The sequence below is a fragment of the Leguminivora glycinivorella genome, chromosome 2 (assembly GCF_023078275.1).
Source record: "Leguminivora glycinivorella isolate SPB_JAAS2020 chromosome 2, LegGlyc_1.1, whole genome shotgun sequence".
Taxonomy (NCBI): Eukaryota; Metazoa; Arthropoda; class Insecta; order Lepidoptera; family Tortricidae; genus Leguminivora; species Leguminivora glycinivorella.
The window spans coordinates 21653498-21674413 of NC_062972.1; positions in this window are offsets into that span (position 1 = coordinate 21653498).

Genomic DNA, 20916 nt, shown 5'->3' on the forward strand with positions numbered 1-20916 from the left:
TTGAAGGAAAAAATCAAAGATGGCGGCGTAAATATATGGGATTATGTGAAACCTACTTAAAGTGCGTGTTCCGATATTTCAATTTTTCCTGCCTCGACATATCAGATGGGGACAGTACCAATTTACATGGTATCACTGCGAATACTACCTGAGGTATATTTAAAAATATTTTAAGCGGGTTACTCACGTATTAAGTCGATATAACGCTCGACATGTTCCGCTCCATTTCCGAGGAGCTTTTTCTTGTCGAGCGTTATATTGACTTAATTCGTGAGTAACCCGCTTAAAATATTTTTAAATATGTCTTGAGTCTCACGGAAGTTTTATACTTTTAGGTAACTAAATATATAGTTATATTTTCCATACATTCGTCAATTATTTAGCCAAAATGTTAACCGAAATAACGGACTGCTGATGATGTTAAGTTATAACTAATCACTAATAGATATGTGAGGTGTGCAATAAAGATTATTGTATTGTATTGTACCAATGTACTTATGATGGGTAAGCTTAAGAATCGAGCCAGTGTCACATTCACATTAAAAACTATTGTAGTCTTAAGCAAGGAATAATAAAGCATAAAATACAATCCTAGGCGATTCTTCAATTTATATTTTCATCAATCAAAATTACTAACGGCATATCGGTAATCACTTATTTTTTGAATTGGATTATCCAATACAATAACAGTAGATTGTTAACCAAGGGATGAAAGGCACTCATCTCAGTCGAGCTCTCTCGCTGCGTTCGAGCACCAATAACAGTCCGTGGTTGAAATGATACTTTTATTACGAGTATATACTCGTAAGTATATAGTCTGATTTTCATTTCATATACTTACGAAGAAAGAAAACTACATTTGTATTTAAAAACTTTGCAGAATCGTAGCATTTTTTTTAGGGTATTAGTTATTTTGGTAAACGTACTTACCGTTCACAAGGGAACGAATCAAATTGTTAACAATTTGTAAATGTATTGTACAAGTTTTTGTATTGGCATTATACTCCTCGGAAAAACACCCACGATATGATGAAAATAAACCGCAAAATTCATTGCTCGCTCGAAGTCATACTCGTATTCTGCACCTAACCGCTTGACACCGCAGAAGCGCTTACAAAATATTATATTCAAAATTCATCCCCACAATACCATGCAACATACTGGAATTCCAAGAATTTTCACCGTAAAATTACTTGTAAGGTCAGTGTGGGGAAGACCGTCTACCCGGAAAGTCCGTCTATTGACTATAACTTTTGTGTTTATATATCTACGCCTCTCACACCTCCGAAGGTATACCAGTTTTTCATCCTCAAGCCATTGGTCTTCAATACATATCCCTAGGACGAACACTAGTTTACAATAATCTTGATTTGTGTTTCGAACTCGAACACCGAGTTCAACATGGTTCCGCAAAAAATTCAAATAAAATAGAAGCAGTCGGAGTACATTGTATATGTAACGTAGTCATTTAATAACCGTTCTTTCTGACTAGTACTATTAATCTACTCAAAACGCGCTCAATTTCTAGTTTTATGTTCTGAAATATGTAACTTAGAAATTGTGCCTACTCAGAAAGTCCGGCATAAAAGAGAAAGGCAAGACCGGCATATGATAAACAAGGAGTTGCAAACCTTTTTTAGGCTTTATTGGAAATAAGTCGAGTGTAAACGATATCAAAATATAAGTATGTTTTTGGCTTATGGTAGTTGTACCGTTTTTTAGGGTTCCGTAGTCAACTAGGAACCCTTATAGTTTCGCCATGTCTGTCTGTCCGTCCGTCCGTCCGTCCGTCCGTCCGTCCGTCCGTCCGTCCGTCCGTCCGTCCGTCCGTCCGTCCGTCCGTCTGTCCGTCCGTCCGTCCGCGGATAACCTCAGTAACCGTAAGCACTAGAAAGCTGAAATTTGGTACCAATATGTATATCAATCACGCCAACAAAGTGCAAAAATAAAAAATGGAAAAAAATGTTTTATTAGGGTACCCCCCCTACATGTAAAGTGGGGGCGGATATTTTTTTTGATTCCAACCCCAACGTGTGATATATTGTTGGATAGGTATTTAAAAATGAAGAAGGGTTTACTAAGATCGTTTTTTGATAATATTAATATTTTCGGAAATAATCGATTCTAAAGGAAAAAAAAGTGCGTCCCCCCTCTAACTTTTGAACCCTCTGTTCAAAAAATATGAAAAAAATCACAATAGTAGATCTTTATAAAAACTTTCTAGGAAAATTGTTTTGAACTTGATAGGTTCAGTAGTTTTTGAGAAAAATACGGAAAACTACGGAACCCTACACTGAGCGTGGCCCGACACGCTCTTGGCCGGTTTTTGATTTTAACTTCGAAATACAGTTTTGGTAATGATTCGTATGGTGTTACTAAAATCATTCGAAAGTATTAAGTAAAAATAAAATATATGTGATATGGTTGTGAAGAATGATAAGAGGTGAACAGAAGTAAGCCTACACGGCATTATTCATCATCATATTTAAGTTGGTAGAATGACAAACTTTGACACAAAAGTCGTCATGGGTGACATCAAATATGTTTTCGGGGGTGCTGATTTAAAAATTAAACACCACTTTGGAATCTGACATTGCTGACTGTAACTTTGACACAAAAGTGGTCATGGGTGTGGTCAAACAGGTTCTCGGGGGTGCTGATTCCAATAACCATTACAGTCAAAAAACTGTTTGATGACACCCATGAAAACTTTTAAGTCAATGTGACAGTCAACTATGTCAAATTCTAAATTGATCATTAATTTAATAATCCACACCAGACGTCTTTTGTGTCAAAGTGAGAGTCAGCAATGTCAGATTCCAGATTGTTTATTAATTTTGAAATCAGCACCTCCGAAAACTTATTTGACGACAACCATGACGACTTTTGTGTCAAAGTGACAGTCAGTAATATCAGATTCCAAATTCGTCATTAATTTTGAAATCAGCACCCCTGAAAACATATTTGATAATGTCTGGGACATTAATAAGAAATGTTACCAAACTATTTCACGTACCTAATATCCTATTACCTTTACTTAACAACAAAGTTTCAAAAACAAATAAGTAGTTGGATTTATATGAGCCTGTAATATCGTGACTAAATTGGACCTGAAAAGAAAAGGTTATGAACCCCGTCTACGGGACATATGCCGGTCTTGCCTTATAAATGGAAAAATGCTTATATGTTTAAAATTTCAACGTTATTTTATTAATTATCTAGCATATTCTGCCCTGTTATTACGTACAATAACAATGATCATGGTTTTGGAACCTAGTCTCATATGAAATTACGGGACAACAAGCACTAGACGGTCTTCCCGTACTCACCGCGGGGGGACGGTCAACCCGCCGAGCCTTAAAAAATGTGATTTTTATCACTTAAAATTACCATATTTCGCCAAAATATTATAAAAGCTTTGTAAAATATAATATTTGCTATCCCATAGGACCATGCGCATTACGCCAGACTACATTAATTATAGAGTTTTATCCACTCAAACTTTATTTCAAATAAACTATGCCGGTCTTGCCCGCACTGACCTTACTATAATAAGAAAATCAATATTAATCACAAATAATTATACCGGAATTACTCGCAAATGAAAATTAAAAAATTCTCATCCGCTCTTGAGCGCAATCACAACACACAAGTGGATGCTGATAAGCAACAATGTGTCAACCCACACGCCAACCATTTTGAGAAAATGGCGTCTAAAGATTTTTTCTCATTTTTTTGTGTTTCTCTTAAAAAAAATGTTTTTATATATATTGTTTTGTTTTTCAGCTATAATACGTTCAGTAGTAGTGATTATTGTAGCTTAATTTCAAAACAAACTTCAATTTGACGAAATAATGCCGTTTTCTTTTATTGCGAATTGTTCGACGACGTCAAACTTTTTCAAGACTGTGTTATGATACTTAACCCACTTTTGCTAATTGTTTAAAAATATCTATGAGTCTTAAATAAACATGTTAAAGCACATAAATTGTTGTTGTAAAATACTCTACCTGTGCATATTTTTAACTTTATAAGTGTTAAGTAACATATCAGTCATGGTCACTTATGTTATTAGGTATGTAGGAATCAATACATTATTTATTAATCAAACCTTTTAATGATTTTTCTACTCCCGAACTGTTATTCGTCATTTACAGGATTGTGCGTATCGAAAAAACTGAAAACGCATTGTTTGGTTCTGTAATCATGGCAACGCATTGCATTAACGATACTCGTGTGTGCGCGGGAAGGCTTTGGGCAGCTGAGCTGACAGTGCAAACCTTTGCAATACAGGAAACAGTGTGAATTTCGCGAGAATTATTAAAAAAAACTATTAAAAACTAAATGCATGGTCGTTGTAAAAGTATTGTATGCAATGGTGTTTAACTGACTCCAAAATACTCGTGGAAAGTACGCCACTGATATTTCTTGACCTCCTTTAAACGCCTGTTGAATAAAATACTATAAATTAACTATTAGAGTAATGATCATTTCTAGACACATATTTAAATTATCTGTGCTTTTTCAACAAAAAATCGTTACAAAAACCAAATAATCATCTTTAAAAAAAATAAACTACTTATCTAAAATATACAACAAAATATTTTTTTACGCTAAGAAATAGACTAAGTCATTTAAATTATGAATAACTCATGACTTGTACAAGAACAAAACATAAAATATCTTTACAAAATAATAAACTACCATTCAGTAAGTATTCAAAAATCAAACAATATTTTTATGCATACATTAACACGTCTTAATGTAATTAGTAATTATAAAAAAATAGTAGCTTATATTAGATTTTTATATAAAACATACTTGTAAAAAATGTTTGCAAATTATAATAACGAATATGTATATTCATGACTTAAAATGTTCAATTTCGTACTGAATTTACCATTCATGTGCAAAAATATACTAATGGACTAAGTCATAACTTATTCAAACATAAATTAATATGAACAGTTATATTTTACAATATAGTGTCATGGTACTTACACCAAAAACGAACAATTTATGACCCGAATATAATTTAACAATAATGACTTATGTTTTATAACACGGGTCGTAGCATAAAACAACGAATAAAATATCATTTTGCAATAATCATTCAAGTCTCATAGTGGGTAACTATGTCATTTTTTGCATTTTGCAAGAATGAGTCAAGTGTAAAAAAATCGTTGAGTCAACCCTCTTAACACATTATTGTAATTTAAATATGTCTTCTGCCAATTACTATAATAAGTTAAGGTTCTTGACACATTAATGCAAAACAGGCAACACACGATAAAGGATTTGTGTTAACCTATTTTTTTACTTTTGGGATAGTGAAAATTTTCAAAATGAAAAGGTCATTTTTGCAAATAGAAGTTTAAAAATCCAGCTATAACATGCCAGCATTAAAATCTAATTTTTTTAGTTTTTGTGGGTTGACACATTATTGCTTATCAGCATCCAAGTGTGCAAAGGGAGGATTGATTTTAATATTTAATTCAATCGGTACTCCAATCAATGGTGCCAACTGGATTTTGTTCCTGAATAAAACTTCATTCAGCTAAGGCTCAGAACTGTACATTTTTAAACCCTGAAGTAGCCCAATATTTGTGACATTTGTATTATTTTAGACTCTTTGCGTAAGACTGAACCATGTACGATTTAGATGAAAATCTTCGTATTATCAGATTGTCTTAAATAATAAAACAAACAACGTAAAAGCTCGCAATAAAACCAACAGTTTTTGAATGGAGAAAAATTCTTGCATTCCGCTGTTTCAAATATAAATAGTATCAGTGGTATCAACTTTGCTACTTTAGCCAATATATACAAAAGTATCTATTCAATAAATACATTTCTTTTCCCCTTTTTCATCAAGCGCTACCACACGCTAGCAACAGATCTCTGCCACGGATTAAATTATATTATACCAGATTTGCCATTATTTACACATTGAGTCTTTTCCAAAACTACTTAATAACACCGTCTTCCAAACGTCAATGATTTTGAAATTTAAGTTTTACGATTAGGTACGTCTTGTTTTTGTTTGTCTATGACCTGAGGTTGAAAGCCGGTAAAATCCATACTAATATTATAAAGGGAAAGTATGTGTGTGTCTGTTTGTTTGTCCGTCTTTCACAGCAAAACGGAGCGACGAATTGACGTGATTTATTAAGTGGAGATAGTTGAAGGGATAGAGAGTGACATAGGCTACTTTTTGTTTCTTTCTAACGCGAGCGAAGCCGTGGGCAAAAGCTAGTATAATATACATATACTCGTATAATCATCGAATTATTTACTATTTGTCTTCGCATTGCGGGTAGGTACTTGAAGGGAAGTGAATACTTGAAGAACAATGGTGAGTCTGACATTAGCGGCCGTCATCGAAATAGAGTTTTAACAAATGTAAGTTTACTCGTATTAATCATTATTTAAATAGTAGGTAATATGTTGTTGTGAGCCACCCGTATTTTGATGTTATTCAATAATAATAATTTTCGAATTTTCTTTCACACATCATTGTCCCTAGGAAAACTTAACATGAGCGAATTTGGGCATATTTTTATTTCAGATGGTAGTTTATCTCCATTGCTGTAATCCGTGCCGCTTGCTTCTCTGTCACCGCCCGAACCCCGAGCAACTGTTACCAATCTCCCGCTATTTGACGTTTCACTCGGCGAAAGTAATTCGATCCCAGACGCATAGTTCGCCCGCAATGGCTCAATGTACGGAATTTCCTTTGTGCCTCGAGTGCCAAGAAGAATCTATCACGCAATATATGTGTGAGCCTCGTGCAAATAATCCGGCGGCAGCGTTTGCGAATGCTGTTGACGTTGATAATAAAAAATACTTTTTACAGGATCCAAATCTGTTTAAACAATAGATATTCAGAACAGCAGCATATTCTCGTATATGTACGGTTGTACGCATCAGACTTTAACACACATATTAATTTTTATATTTTTTTCTAGTCAGCAATAGCCAAGCAGTTGCTTTTAGTAGAAGTAGTTACTGATCAGGTGGATGATCTTTTAAATTCTAAGCGCTAGATTTTGCGACCAATATTGTGTACTGAATTGTATGTAATTGGAGTTTGCACGCCGCCTAAATGAGCCTTAATACAACATCCAATAACACCTATGGCAGTTTGTATTTCACTGTGACTTCCTATGAGTAGCAAACTGTTTTCCCAACACCTCTTGACACAATTTCAGTGGCCTTGTTTGCATAAAATAATATTTTGGAACAATTGGAGCATCCCCAATCCGAATGGAAATAACAATGCTTAAAACAAATAGGTACTTTATAGTCGTGAAGCGCGACCTAACTTTATCACATAGAGAAATCGCTTCGACTGTTTTATGGCTTACTTTTTCGTGAGATACATTCTTATTGCTATAAAAAGTAGCTACCTACATACATGTTATGACAGTGAGATAACATTAGTCATTTGTGTTAATTCAAAATAAATATGAACCTTCGAGAAAAGAGCGTACATCCATCCAGGCCGGCAACGCACCTGCAATGCAACCGTTCTGGTGTTTCGGGTGTCCATAGGAGGCAGTGATCGCTTTCCATCAGGCAACCTATCTGATGGTTTGTCTTCTATCTAAAAAAAACACAATTTGTGATTTAAGTAACCGGTTTTCTTTTTTTCTAACCCAGCCTAACCTTCGTTTCAAAAGCTCTCATGTAATTGACGAATAAAGTAAACGCGATACTTAACGCTGTAAAAGCAAAACCACACTAACGAAAATGAAACGTATCAGTTTTATTTTTATTCTTAGAGTAAATCTCCGAAAATCGCAGCGCGCCCTAACTTCAACTCGCTCCATTCGTAATCACTTAGCACTCGTTTTCCTAGTCGGTTAAAACGAATTAATTCAGACGTGCGTTGTCGTGCGTGCGGCAAACGTAAATCACGACTCGGGTGCGGTCCGAATAATTAAAACAGGAACCTCGCCCGGCCCTAACCCAGTTGTGGCAGACTCATTTTAGCATCGATCACTCTAACTAGTAGTAAAATGTGGTTTTGACATGACTGGAATGTCACTGCATGAACCGCTCCACCCTGACCTGTGGCACCTTAGGCGCCCAGTCCAGCACTTTCCTTGAAACTTCCGTGGTCCGTACCTATAAGAGAATAGAGATTTCGTGACCACGGTTATTTGAACGAGAGTAGCAACAATATTATAACCTAACCATAAAATAACCTAACCACAAAATTAAAATTTTGAAAAAACCCCGACCGGAACATAGTTGACCGATTTTCATAAAACATGGCTAAGAACACTCCCGAATAACTCAGCTTTCAAACAAAAAAAACTAAATTGAAATCTGTTCATCCGTTCGAGAGCTACGATGCCACAGACAGACATACACACAGACAGACAGACAGACACGTCAAACTTATAACACCCCGTCGTTTTTAACCCCCGACGCAAAAACGAAGGGTTGTTATAAGTTTGACGTGTTTGGCTGTGTGTATGTCTGTCTGTCTGTCTGTCTGTCTGTCTGTCTGTCTGTTTGTCTGTCTGTCTGTCTGTCTGTGTGTGTGTGTGTGTCTGTCTGGTCTGTGGCATCGTAGCTCTCGAACGAATGAACCGATTTTGATTTAGTTTTTTTTTGCATTGGGGGTTATAAACTGGATAGTAGGTACAGTCTGACGACCAGGCCCCGTAGCCGAATGGCATTTCTGCGATGTCAATCGCCAAAATGCAATCTATTCTATCTCTATCGCTCTGCGTATTGGCGCGACAGAGCCAGACTGCATTTCTGCGGCGTTTGGCGTCGCAGAAATGCCATTCGTCTACGGGGCCAGAAAATGTACAGCAAAATGTTTTGCACACACTTAGGTTGGTTTAACCCTTAAATGCATAGTGATGTATATGCATGTATGAATTTTTGACTCTATTGACAGCATGTCAAAATTCGAATTTGAATAAATATTTGTCAAGGACATGCATTTGAGGGTGAAAAATATAATTTAAAATCGCCGTCAAATAGTAAGTTGTCAACGATGTAAACAAACCATTCTATAAAATATCAATATTCTAGCACAATTTTATTATCTTAAAGGTTGAAGATTGTAATGTGATATGAATTGATTAAATAACACATGGATTTAGCCAGTATCTGATAAGTTAGAAGGGAAATTAAAGACATTTTGACTGCAAGGTTTGTTTACATTGTTCACAAACTCTATTGACGGCGACTTTAAGTTAATTTAAGTGTGAGTAACTTACGAGTAAATTATTGACTTTTTGGTACAATACTTGTTTAATGTTTATTATACCAGCAATTGTGCCGGGTTGAAATGAATAGCAATCAATTTTCATCAAATTAAAGCAAACAAAACGATTGAATTCGAAATTACTCCGCATTGATTATCTCAAATTTCGTAAATTCAAAGAGAGTTAATAGTTGAGAATTACCTACAGTATTTTTGAGGACCATAATTGTTATTATCGTAGGTACTATATGGTCGCGTGAAATAATAGATATAAAACTTATATAATAGCCTAGCTTTTTATTAAATTATATAACTATTTATAAGTTAAGTACCGTAGAATCCCGACGAACAGCAAAACCTAATACTTACCTGGGTTTTACCAAAGCCAATTGTTAAGTAATTATTCTTCACAACTGGGGAACAAATCAAATTATTTTATTGAATATTGTTTGATTTGTTCTTTTTTCAAGTATAAAAATTATAAATTGAAATAGATATCATACACGAAAGAAAAAACGACAAGGCCCACTCAAACAGATAGAGAAAGAGTCAATATTCTATTCCTAACTCAAAAAGTTTCTGATTGAAAACTCTTTTTATAATATAAAGGAGTATCATACTAATACGTTTTAATATTTTTTCTACTCCCGTGTTGTTATTCGTTATTTACCGTGTCGTGCATAGATAGTTAAAACCCTACATAAAAGATGCCCGCCCCCGGCCGGCGCCCCGCGCACCCACGCATACGATATAGCTCTTACAGCATTGTTAGGTAGCTTTTAAGGGATATAGCGGGCCGCGGGGCGCCGGCCGGGGGCGGGCGGCGGCGCGGGGAAGTGCGAGCGACAGGGTGAGTGCAGAAACATTGCAGAGGACAAGTCAAAATACTTGTAGGAAACAGTGCGAATTTCACGAAAGTTATTCTAGAAAACTATTCAAAAGTATGTGCATGGTCGTAGAAAAAGTATTGTATGCAACGGTGTTTAACTGAGTCAAAAAATACTCGTGGCGTCTTAATAACAATTTTCGGCTTCGCCTCAAATTGTTACCCACGCCACTCGTCTTTTTTGACCTCCTTTAAACGCCTGTTGCATAAAATACTATTACTGTGTGCTAGTTTTTAAGTCCTAGTCTGTAAGTGCTTACATTGCTGTGCCCTAACGGGGTTTATGCTGGAACCTAAATATGTGTTATAAAATCTTGTAAAACCCATTAAAGCAATAAATGAATTATGAATTATATTTCAATTTATAATTGTTCTTCACTTCAGGCTTTTACCATGGCATAATTCTAGGTTTTACCATGGCGACTGAGTCATACGGTTGTGGTCGTGCTGCGTCTCTTTTAATTCAAACATCTCTAAATTGTGATAATGCCCTTCACTGTGCCCTAATATGGCGGAGTAAAAACTTACTTTATTCAAATATCGACGAGTCAGTAACTTCAGAATGGTGTAAACAACTTTTATCACAGCCAGGCATCGAGTGAGTTCTGCGTTTGTATTGCCAATGCAATGCTTCTCATTGTTGGTGTAAGAATTTAGGGTGGGCCAGCCATCTTTGATATACAACATATAACAGAAATTAAAGTGAACTAATGTTTGAAAATGATCACGTGATATTTCGTTGCTTCTATAATCGTGATATTGTTTTTATATTAAAGGAAAAAATGGAAAAATTTACGCCTCCGGCGGGACTTGAACCCGCACCATTTTTGCAATCCGTGCAATGCTCTTACCAATTGAGCTACGGAAGCCACGCCGGACCTCGCAAATCTTTCCATGCCTTTCCTTTTTGTACACACGTCGTCACGTTTAGAATCGATAGCAGACGTTTCTGCTTAATAAAAATTAATTTCGTGATATTGTTTTTTCGATCAGCGTTTTTGGCTACTTAGGCTTTAAAAGTGCAGTAAAATCAAACAGATCATTACTACCAATTTTTCAGGTAATCGGCATAACTGACTATCTCACTCCGTAACTATGCGAAATTACATCAGACACAACGAATACGGTGTATAGGTTGGCGGACGCTATTCTTAACATTAATGTAATTTGAGGTTTGAGGCCATGAAAAGCAGACTGACAGGGTCGATATGTAATTTTTATAAAGGTCCTTTAAAAATAAATTAAAAAAAAAACTATGCGAAATTGTAGGATATCTTTATTAACAGTAAGTGCACCATCGACACGTTTGTGATGATACATGATACTAATAATATCATTGTTCAATGATATTATTAGTATCATTAAGTTCACTTATGATGGTAAGCAATCGCGATAACACAGCTGATACTAAACTTTACCGCTCAACAACTCGCCTATTGAAGAAATATCGAGCGTAAAACTCCATTTCAGCGTGGGCCAAGGCGGCTGATATTAAATTTATTTCAGTCACCTTTGGCGCAAGCTGCTTAAATAATAAAATGTGACATGACCCCGGCAGCTACAAGGCCATTCATTTAAAAAAAAAGTGCAATGGATTTTAATTTGGGTATATACAACCTGTTTTTATTGAATTCCGTTAACTTTAAGGGAAGATTCTTTAGATCAAATACAATTAATTTCTCTAAAAAACTAGCGTCTTAACTCTTACAGTTATTGAGTTATTAAAAAAATAAAGATAATTACTGAACATGTGTGTGACAGCCTTTACCAATTCCTAATGTTATTTGTTTTGACATGTGCCGTCAATCACTTGACACTAACTTGAATGTTATTCTTACGGGTCTCTCACACTAATAAATTCATTTATTATGTATGAAAATGATGAAAAATTTGTTTTTGTGAGTTTAACTAAAAGTGATATACAGGGTGGTTCCTGATAATGAACCTAGCTACGTGTCGAATTTAACGGAAAACAAAAAAAAAACACGGTGTATAGATACTTTAAAATAAGAACTTAACACGCTTCCTGCGGCAAGTTAACTCGCAGTTGACCATACTTTATATAAGGTCTTTCGGCCCGTAACGGCGGCGAACGTGTTAAACAAATAATATTCTTAATTGATATTTGTATTTAGGTAAATGAATGAATGAAATTCATTACCATATATTTAAAAAACGTTGAATATGAACTAAAATATGATACTGATGCTGTTCTATCAAGTGTCTGGCAAATATACACGTTATACTTTCGTGGAACATATTCAAATAATTAATTGACATTGAATTTGTGTGACAAATACTGCAAGCCAAGGCGTGATATCTCCTGAAACGTAACTTCATTATAGCCGTGCAGTGGACGTTGTCAGCTGAGTCATGGCATGGTAATTTTCATCACACCAGCTGGTAAAGGTTGTCTAAAACGGTTGAGAAGGTGGCCGTTTAATCACATATGCGCAGAGTAGTAATTTTATACAAATTTTACCTTTTTATCATTTTAAATGGCTGGTATTTGATTTTGTTTGACGTTATCATTTATTTATTTCCCTCAGTTTGGTGTGATCAAATTGTTTGTGTTTCACTCGATGCCAAAAAGCAGCAGAGGTCTGGTGTTAAGTTTTTAGTCGCACTAACACTGTGTCAAGAGGTAAAGGTCGATAGATAGATACCTGCAATGTACTGGCAATTAAACAGAGATTACATGCCGTTAGCTGAGGACGGGTGAAGGGTAGCGGTCAGCTTCAAACACCAGGCGTTTAATAAGTTAGATTGCAGTTGTGGTAGTTCCTTTATTTGAGCAATTACGAAACAGTTAGGGTCATACTATCACGACTGTCAGAATAGATGGTTGATAATGATGTCTTTGAAGAGCAAAAACGAATTTTCCTTTCGTTGGCTCAAATGTTCATTTAATTGAATTACGTGTCTGTGATACGAAGAACCATCAGTTGCGAACTTATATGTAGATAAATACTTAGAAATATATTTTTGTGCAACAATCAATAGGTACTTTATGTTAAAGATACCGTAAAAAGTCAAAAATAAGCCATTTTCCCAAGGCACTCATATTACGAGGCAGTGCACGTAGACATAAATTTACAGCGTTCTATGTCTATAGATAAAACAATAAAAGGTGCAGCGGTAAAATATCTTTAGTGGTTTCTGCACTCATAACGTTCAACTATTTGTTTCTACGAATAACAACTTTATAAAGTACTTGTACAACTGTGTAAAGTATTGTGTAGTACTTTTTGCCCTTTAAAATGTTTTCCATTTTATTTGTAATGTTTTTTTATGCTTCTAACATCTATTTTTGGCTTGAGTATCATAAGTTTCCTAACCTCCTCGTACCTCTGGCAAAACTTACAACTACTGGTTAGCCTATATAATATTGTTATACTCGTACTGAGTATAAAAATATATTCATACGGACAGATAGAAAAGCAGATCGTACTTACTATTTCTTTTACAATCTATTACCTTTTAATAGTTATTTGTTATACAAGGGAGCAAAGTTGTATTTTAACCGAGTGTGGAATTGCAACACGAACTAGCGAATGGAGTCTAGGGTTGAACTACGAGCTAGCGAATGGATTCTATGGTTCGAAAATAGAATCCTGAGCGAAGCGAGTAGTTCAAAAATAGAATCCTGAGCGTAGAGAGTGTTGCAATACACATGAGGTAAAATAACTTTGCATCCCGTGTGTAACACATAACTTTTCACCTCACTAAAGCGAGGAAACACGCAATAAAAACAACTGGAACATAATTGCACAGAAATAAGTCAATTTGCGTTTATTACAATTTCCACGATGCACCGACCGACACCACAAAAGTTTCAAATTAAGTAAAAAATCTATTTGGGTGCGTTCCGTTTCACGCGTTTTGAGATTGCAATGTTACTTAAGGTGCGTTCTGAATAAGTACAATGGTAGAGTCAAAAATACAATTTCTTGTACGATTTCAAGTGTTTTATGGTAAAATCATAATATAAAATTGTTTGAATTTAATGTTTTTAGTCGGATATAATTCAATATGAAATTATTTTTACGTTAGCATCACATGATTTGTTAAGACAATTTAAGCACAGGGAGAAAATTGTCCTGTGTGGGACATGCCTTTACAAGAAATTATATTTAAAAAAGTAACTAATGACACGTTCGGATTTCAAACATTTTTTGCACTCTTGTGGATAAAATGCGATTTTGCTATCTGTTTTTAAAGAATAAAAAAGTCCTTTCCGAGCTAGTGAGGTGAAAAATTATTTGTTTATACTTATCCGTTCAAAATGATAATTATTATATTTAATGAGTTCTACATTTTTGTATCCCGGAAAAGCGAATGAAAGAATCAACATAAAATAAAACTTCCCTTAACAAATTACAAACACCAAACTGATCCATCAAAAATAAGGTGCAAAGCGCTGTTGTTCCGGAATTATAAAACGTAAATGCAATGTCGAAAGCAATAACTTCTTTCCAGACACGGAGATTAAACTTGGCACAGATATCTTAGAAACAGCAGAATTCTTTTACAGGATTTGCTTAGGTGCCTTATAAAAGTGGTCATATTATTGTTGTTTTTAGTTTTGCAAGAAAATATTGAATGAGGTCTAGAATGTCTTGATAGACCAATTTGGTATAACCCGAACCTAGTTTCTATTAATGAACCTATTAATGATTTACCTATACAACTATACTCTGTATTTTTTAGACAAACAAATAATTTCTACATTTTTGGGTAGTTACAAAATTTGTAGGTTAACCAACCATATACAAAACCAAATGGATCAGTCACTGAGCGGCCTGTTTTCGATCTCCTTATTTGGTTGTGTAATCGTTGCATTTACCCTCACCTGGTTTAAAGAGCCTTTTGAAGTAGGTTTTATTTATTCAAATACCTAATGATAGTAATGATACAGACTATAAGGTTGCTAATAATTTTGTGTGTAAATTATGATCTTGATCGTCAACTACTTTATCTGGAGGTTTAACATAACTTGCGTATTCGCACGCGAGGCCATCCTAGAAGCACAGAAGTCGACTTTTTATAGACCCCTATGGCATCTACGTGCGAGATACAAAACTATCATTAAAAATAAAAAAAAATATTATAGTGACATGACTTTGCTAACTATAAATCATGAGATACTGTGTGACGTAGGCTCATCAGCTGAAAAGCTGCTCGCCTATAATTGAATAATAATAATAATTAAAACTCTATCTGTAATGTAACACACAAATGGCACTTAAAATTTCGCCTTTTTAGTGAATGCTCTGTATTTTCCTAGGTACCTATTCGCGTGTTCCCAGGAACTTCTGAAAAGTAGCGCAGCATCAGTCTCCTGTCAAAATGTTTCGCTCCCGTAGAATTGTCGCGGCGGCGCGCACGTCGTCTATTCCCGATAAGTGGGTGTGGGGACCGCTCACTTACAGGTCGGAGGTCAGCGGCAAGTCACGGCTTTTAATCTGTTTCTTACAAGGGAACAAATCAAATTACATTGTTTTATATTTTTCTATTTGTCCGATTAAGTCACACTAGTAACAATACTTATAAACGAGAATAAGTGATTTTCATCTTTTAACAATCCATCGACTATTGCCACTGTTGTCATTTAACGTTCCTGACTACGTGCTTGTTTTTTGGTTGTCAATATTTTATATTTCATTTTGTAACATATAGCAACCGAAATAAATTTGTATGAAAGATATTTATAAACTTAAAAAGATACCAAGATTACCAAGCTTTAAGAAAAATCGATCAAGTTCACCGGATCACTACACCACTCGACGGTGCCCGCGCTAACCGATCCGATGTTAGGTAACTGATAGACGCGTAAGTCAGCTTACTAGACTCGGGTTCGATTTTCCATTCAGCCACAAGTGGATCGATTTTTCTTTAACATATGGTATTTATTTCGCTTTATAAAATAGTCTTTATTATTGCAATACCGAACTTAATCACGTGCGTCTTCTTTAAAACCACGGTACAACGACACGACGTCCTCGAAACGCAGAGATTGGCTGCAAATTACAATTATACCCAATGAAGCCCCGTTTTTAACCGTCGCCTCATATCTCAAGAAGGACGGTTATCAAGTCGTCTGTATGTTTTTTTTTTTTATTTTTTATGTTTGTTCCTCGATATCTCCGTCGTTCCTGGACCGATTTTGAAATTTTTTTTTTTTTGATTGAATGTATATACATACAGATTGGTCCCATTTTTCTCAGAACCCAGTTCTGATGATGGGATCCTGGAGAAATCGAGGGAACTCCTCAAATCTGAAAGGCATACATATGGTGATTTTTGTGTTAATAAAGGAACAGCATGCATTTAGGTACGGAACAGTGACATTTGGTGCAGTGGAACTGCTGATGATGGCCAGAACGGAACTCTTCAAATCTGAACGGCACGCTTATAGTGACTTGGGTATTTTTATACGAACAGCATGCACTTTCGTACAGAACAGTGACATTTGGTGCAGTGGAATTTCTGATGATGGTCAGAACCGAACTCCTCAAATCTGAACGGCACGCTTATAGTGACTTTGGTATTTTTATAAGAACAGCATGCACTTTCGTCCAGAACAGTGACATTTGGTGCAGTGGAACTGCTAATGATGGCCAGAACCAAACTCCTCAAATCTGAACGGCACGCTTATAGTGACTTTGCCATTTTTATAAGAACAGCATGCACTTTCGTCCAGAACAGTGACATTTGGTGCAGTGGAATTTCTGATGATGGTCAGAACCGAACTCCTCAAATCTGAACGGCACGCTTATAGTGACTTTGGTATTTTTATAAGAACATCATGCACTTTCGTTCAGAACAGTGACATTTGGTGCAGTGGAACTGCTGATGATGGCCAGAACCGAACTCCTCAAATCTGAACGGCATACTTATAGTGACTTTGGTATTTTTATAAGAACAGCATGCACTTTCGTCCAGAACGTTATTCTGGAACCCACTATCTGAACTGCTCAAATGACAACTGAAAGAAATGGACTTCATTGTTCTTTTTACACCTTGCTATTTTAAATATTACTTTTGCAAGCAAAATTGCTAGGCAGGCTTAATATAATTTCCACTGCTCAGTACAATCAAAATTCGCTTCGAAGTGCTTTTCACAATTCATTTTCGAACATGCAAGGTTTCTTATTATCCAACTAAGTCAAAAGAAATTAATTTCCGCTTATACGTTCTAGTTAGAAGCCAAACAAAATAAACGCGGCGTAGTTTAATGGAAATTATAATTTTCACGGCGCCAAGCAACCCAAGATATTTTATATAAATGCAGGCGATATTTCTCGCGCAAACACCGAAGTTTTCATTTCATGAATAATGCTCTCCCTCACACCCCCCACATTACAGAAGTTGATGTTCGTGGAACTTGGATCTGCATTTAGTTGTTAACCTGCTCACTATTTAAGTGTTGGAAATCCATTTTATTTATTGTCGCAGCTGAGAACAAAATGTCAACTCCAGACTTCCACCCACAGAACTATATTTAGATAGAAGAAACAAGTTCATCTATTTGTATAGGGGCCGAGCGTGTCAAATTTTGTACTGAAGTTGTTTCTTGCCTGTAATTTTAAATATGTCTCAGGCTCTTGATTGTTCATAATTTTTGTGTTGTTGCAATTGAATATCACGTAACGAGGCATTTTTTATGTTTTGATTGACTTCAACTTACAAAAATTGACGCCCGAAAGCTGCAAGCTGCGAGTAAAGCCGGACAACTCAGTGGATTTCACTGACTTCATTTGACACGCTAAGTAGATACGTTTGCTTGATCTATGGTATATATGACATCTGTGCTTCCACCCATGTATATTTAGTAGATTGTAGGTATCACAAGGGAGCAAGTACAACCATGAACGAAGCAAATGATTCTTTAATTGAATCTTGAGCGAAACCAGGGATTCCGAAACAAAATTCTGAGCTTGTTCTTCTGATGATTCTGAAATTCAGATTTTTGTTAATTTATTTTGCTATCATGTGCCACAAGCCGACTACTTTTCTTTCACATGACCTATTGATTATTGTTACATGATTATTTTTATTAAGCCAAAAAATATGCAAATAAGAATAAAATTGTGTCAAACACAAAATGTACTTTTTATTCCCGCCTTTGATCCATTAAGCGGGGAAGAAAAGATATCTTTCCGAAATGGTGAAAAGAAATATGTAGTACATTGTGCAACAAGGGGAGGAAGTTGAATATTACTAACGAGAGTAAGTTAAATCGCGACGGCTTGCCGGAGCGATTTAAAGACTCGAGTTAGTAATATTCATACTCCCCGAGTTACACACAATCTTTTTCATCACACTCGCAACGTAAAAAATATTATGTAAATAGATGTAAAAAAGTTAAGTACAGTACAAGAAATTTCATTATTCCCTTGGGAGAACGATTTTTCTATAACTCACGCTCCGCCTGCGTGCAATAGCACATTTAAAGTGCGGGTGTGATGAAAACGATATTTTGAATAGATGGTTCAAAATGTGACATTCCTCTACAGATGCCGACTGACATGGATGGCGTGAGACGCGGCACAATAAAGTTTGATTGGATACTCTGCTATCGCGCGCGGTACAATTTCTGTTCATTCCGGCAGCCGGGATAGGTTGCTGCTTTGAGGCGCATTCCAATTAAGGTCAACCGGGGTAATTGCATCAGTTGGTGTTAATAGGCTTTCTTCAGACTTCGAAGAACATGGATAAGTTTACACAAAATGTAAGTAGTAAACAATAAAAACAATTTTTTATAGGCTCAGATAATACTATCCGCCAAAGATACACACTATTACTAGAATTTACCATGATTGGAAACCGTGACCGATGGTAGCATTTTGCCCAATTGCGATTTTAAAGTGATACGCGCAACGGTAGGTTGAATACTTTGCCACGGGGCCGGGATTTTTTCATTTTATATTAATATATATTAATTAACAATTACAGTCAAGACTTATAAATAATTAGATTAGATTTTGTTTCAGTCACATTTTACTTCAGTGTAAATTTTAGTATTTTCTTATTATTTGCACCTGGCATAGAAGAAAAAGGGCGCGATATATAATACCTTTGTTCTTCCCGTGACAGCTTGTATTCAGCAAATCGTATCTTTAAGTACGTCTTCAGTGTGTGAAGAGGCCTCTTCTCCGAGAAAATAAGCAGAAGCTTATATCATGACCGAGTTTAGTTTCACGCTTTTATTCAAATCAAGTATTATGTGTCTGCTATTTTTAAACACTCTTGAATGTAGGTACTTTTTACAAAAAACCTGATTTAACCTCGATGCCTCATAGCCAATCGTATATAGCTTATGTGTGCGTGTGTGCGTGTGTGTGTCGTATTTAGTGTAAGATTTACAAAATTTCAGTGAGACAAAGTTACAAATTACCTGCGCAATGTGAAGGTTATGCGAACACTTCTGTGTATGAAACAGAGTCTGACAAAAGTCGTTTAAAAAAGGTGGCCCCATAACCAAGAAGACGCGCCAAATTATACTAAAGTAGGACAGAGAAATAAAGGAGGAAAGCAAAACTTCGGCCTTTATTTGGCACGCGTATAATTATTTTAAACAAGATAAGAAAATACAGATTTTCAAAGAAAATAAATATAAGATATATTTATTTTCCTTTTGGTGTAATGTGTAATTAATATTCTATACATATACCTATTAAAAATATAATAACACACCTACTGATATTGGGAGACATGTCCGCTGCCCCGCTGGCTGCAGCGTTGGCTTGCGATCGACTCTCTATAGTCTCGATAATAAATAAACAATTACAGAACTTGAAGAGAAGAGATCCCTTAAAGGGATAAGCTCGCCTTTGTACATAACCATTATAATTATTTACTGTACTTGTAATTTGTTCTGCGCAATAAAGTGTTTACTACTACTACTACTACTAACTAGGTACTACTTGAATCTACAAGCATTTATTATTGAACCTACAAAACAGCTAAACGCGACATATTTATATGTTTACAAGTTTTAAAAAAAGTTAAATGAAAGCGCATTACACAAGTTGTTAGTTACAACTGAAAGCATTCCATAGCAATATCTGCTCAGTCCCAACATTCCGTGACTAGGTATAGCTCGGCCACGGGGTAACTCAATAAAACGTGCCCAACAGTTCCACAGTTATGAAAACTAAAACGAAAACTTTTTAGTTTCGCTTTACGAGGCTTGGTTAGTGTAGCCTGCGGACATAAATAGCAGCTATATCGTCGACGTATGCGAGAACTTGGGTTGAATACTTTAAATATTAGCGAACTTGTCTTGTTTTGACACAATGTAATATTTTTGTAATAATTTCTAGAGTATTGGAATAATACTATTTATTGAATAAATAGATAAGTCGAGTAGTGATGTGCAAGTTCCGGAAACTTTCCAAAAAAAATCTTAAATTTCTTGAAATATTCACGAAATTTTCACGAAAAATAAAGGGAATTTAAATGTATGAAATGGAAAGTTTCCACCCATACAATTGTCCATACAAAGTATGAAAAGTTTCCGAAGGCTTCCTATGTGAAAATTTCAGAATTTTGGAAACTTTCCTTCGGCACATCAGTAAAGCCGAGTCAAAGAAGCGACTTTTTCCAAATCGTAAAAGTTAGGTGCGACGACAAACAAAGCGATAAAAAAATGTTCAGTAACTGTAAGTACTACTAGTAATTTGACATGATTTTAGTCAGTCAGTATCAAATAATATACATATTATGATATGTGTGACTATATTATGAATGTTAATTGAATGAATATGTTAGTATCAAAACTATCGTTACTGTTTGA